Source organism: Chiloscyllium punctatum, chromosome 25, assembly GCF_047496795.1.
Source record: "Chiloscyllium punctatum isolate Juve2018m chromosome 25, sChiPun1.3, whole genome shotgun sequence".
Taxonomy (NCBI): Eukaryota; Metazoa; Chordata; class Chondrichthyes; order Orectolobiformes; family Hemiscylliidae; genus Chiloscyllium; species Chiloscyllium punctatum.
The window spans coordinates 15,530,200-15,533,796 of record NC_092763.1 but is presented as its reverse complement, the minus strand read 5'-3'; positions in this window follow the sequence as shown (position 1 = coordinate 15,533,796).

Here is a 3,597-nt window from a genome sequence, read left to right as displayed (position 1 = left end):
TAATATGGAGAATACTGATTATAACTCTTCAGTTAACTGTTTCCATTCCTCTCCTCTTAAAGAGTCTTGATAATTTGATTGTTGATGTCAGAGTAACATCATCTCATATATCTTTATAATTGACATTTTAATTTCTCTTTATGCTGCACAGCGCTCAGCTAGGTGTACACTCCTGCTGAGTTTAAGTAAATAATTTGGACTCAAATGAGAAATGAACACCACTTCTTAACAGCAAACTACAAAAGTTAGAAAGTCAAATGCCATCATAATCACTCCCACACTCTGCCTCCACGGCCTGGTTTCTGCTCATCAAGTAGAAAAAGTTATGGACAGAACCGCCATGTTTGATAGGCAATCTTCAAAATCTCCATGCAATTTGAATTCCTAATAATTTGAATTCCGAATAGCTTTGCTGTTGGAGTCTAAAGTACAAAATGTCGATGCAAAGGGAGTGGCAACTTGAATAAAGAAATAGTGAAACTGAACTATTTTGATCACTGGTGACTCAGTAAGATATTACCCTTTGTTATGTCAATATTGTTTCAATTCCTTGTCATTAAGCAATAAAATAGCTGGAGCCATGTAAAAAATGTTTCCCACTGGGCAGTTACTTTATTAACACATTGAACTCTGCAAAGATTCATCAATACAAAGTTAGAAGTAGGGATGTTCATTAATTACAGCACAATGTTCAGTTCCATTTACAACCCTACAGATAATAAGGTAGCTATGCTGACATGCAGTGAATTTACAATATTCAAATTTAGACTGATTTAGTGGCTAGTAATATTTACAATGGCTCTCTCCAACAAAAGAGAAATGATCCACCGTCTGTAGCCATTCACCGGCATTACCATCACTGACTTTTCCACTATCAACATCCTAATGACTATTGCCTTGAAATTTGACTGGAACAGGCGAGAGGCAGGGCATTCTGCTGCAAGTATCTCGCCTTCTGACTTGCCCCAATCTATAAGGTGCAAGTCAGAAGTGTAATTAAACAGTCTCTACTTGCCTACTTGAGTGCAGATCTAATAACATTCAAGGAGCTCAACACTATCCAGGCCAAAGCAACCTATTTGATCATTTAAGCTACTGGATGAAGTTCTCTCCAACATTGGCTACACTGTGTACAACTTTCCAAGATGCACAGCTGCAATTCCATAAGTCTCCTTCAACAGGACCATCCAAACCTGTGACCACTACCATCGAGAAGAACAAGGGCAGTGTGTTTTGGAGAAGGTTCATGCGAAAGGTTGGGCTTGTGCTTATTCGAGTTTAGAAGAATGAGAGGAGACCTTATTGAAATTTAAGATTCTTAGGAGACTTGACAGGGTAGATGTGGAAAGACTATTTCCCCTTGTGGGCAAGTTGAGGACCAAGTCAGAAAAAGGGGTCACCCATTTAGGACAGAGATGAGGAGGATTTTGTCTTCTCTCAGAGTGTAGCGTATCTGTGGAATTCTTTACCGTCAAAACTTGTTGGTAAGTATATTCAATCTTGAGATAAACATATTTTTAATTGGTAAAGGAATCAAGGGTTATAGTGATAGGGCAGGAAAGTGGAGTTGAGAATTTTCAGATCAGCCACGATCTCATTTAATGACAGGGCAGTCTCAATGCGCAAAATGGCCTGCATTTGCTCCTACATCTTAGAGTCTTATGACTTTATGGATACAGAGGAATGGCATCACTTGCAAATTTCCCTCCAAGGCATACCTCATCCTGACTTGGAAATAATATCACCATTCTTTCATCATCACCGGGTCAAATGTTTGCTGTCCCAAACAGCTATACACTGCATAGGACATAGTGGTTGAAGAAGATAGCTTTCCACTATCTTTCCAAGGGCAGTTAGAGATGGGAAACAAGTACTAATCTTGTCAGGGATGACCACATCCCATAAATGAATTATAAATAGTTCTGACTGAGGAGGGACCTTGCAGAAACCAATAATGCAAAACAGGGGAACTGTGGTAGTATTTCAGCTTTAATTTGCTTGTAAGACTAAATGAGGTAAAATAAAATTGTTTCCCTGAAAGTTTAATTTGATAGTAGTTGAAAGAACTAGTTGTTGCCATTAAGGTTAGAATATATGGATCTTTTCAAATCTTCAGCATTGACAAAAATTAACAGTGGGCCAAATTTTGTGATTTAAAAAGTTAAGATTAACAGCACCTATTGCTTTTAAAATGTAAATGAGCCAGGAACTTCCATCAATGCCATATATTAAACAGGGATAAGTGGATTGATTAACTCAGTTGACCGAATGGCTAAGTTGTGATGTGGAGTGGTGTTAACAGTATGCGTTCAATTGCCATAACAGCTGAGGTCACCATGAATGTCAAACCTCTCCTGACGCCTGAGATGTGACAATCCTCAGATTAAACTCACCACCAGTCGTCCATCTTTAATGAGAGAATAGCCCCGCAGACCTCTGGGAAAATGGTGCCTTTATTTATTTACTACTTAACATGGAAATCAAGAATTTTCTTTCTATGTTCCTTGCTCCCCAATTTTCTCGTACAGTTATCTCACTGTGAAACTAGCATTGAAACATGTGAAAAGATGGGAGACTGAAATAATTCTGTGGCAGAAATCAATAAGCACATTGGGACAAGTCAAGGTATGTCCATTCTGGCATAGTTACTTTTTGTCTTAATCAACATAATGAATTTTAATGATGGCCAATCAATGTTTCTGGTTGAAAAAAAAAAATTTTTCTAAGTATGGAGTCACATTCTTTCAGATTTCAATTGGTTTTAAATATTTTAAGAAAAACAGTTTCATTTCTTTCAAATTCTTCCATCTCCCTTTTAATCCTACTTCTCCTTCTTGGTCTGTATTTTCATTTCGACAGATTGTTTGAGATTATATTCATTGTGAGGGTTCACTATTGAAACCTGGGATGAGAGAGGTGTCCCAGTTGGCAGTGATTAGGCAAAATGTGCCTATATTCTTTGGCGTTCAAATGAAATAGAGATGATTTTAATGAAACATCTGATGTGGATAGAAGGTTGGACAAGGTAGACGCAGACAGGCTGTTTCTCCTGGCTGGAGACTCCAGAACCTATGTTTTTCATTTTACAGGGTGTTGGTGTTTCTGGTTAGGTAAGCCTTTGTTGTTGAGCCTTAGTTACCTTCAGAAGGTGGTGCAGAGGTGCCTTCTTGAACCGCTTCTGTCCTTGTGATGGGACTACATATGGAGCCATCTGCTATTAGCTGATTAATCAAAATCCACCATTACAACCAGATTAGACCTGATTCATTTGGTTGTGGTATCACTTAGCCCTGCATCATACACAGCTTCCACTGTTTGACACACATGTAGTATTGTGTTGTATCTTCAGCAGCACCCATTGCCCTGTAATCACCTTGTTTATCCTGTTTCTGGACATCATTCTGTGGTCCGTCCTGTCTGGTCATGAAGTTAGGCATCATGCTGGCACAGTTCACTTGGGGCTGCACAGAGACTCAAACAGGCAGGTTTGGGTGCAACACAATGACATTTATACAAATGTGAGTAAGCATGTATGGATTGTCATCTATACCATGAAAGTGCCCTCAATAGATTTTCTTCTTCCCCTCCCTCCCTTTA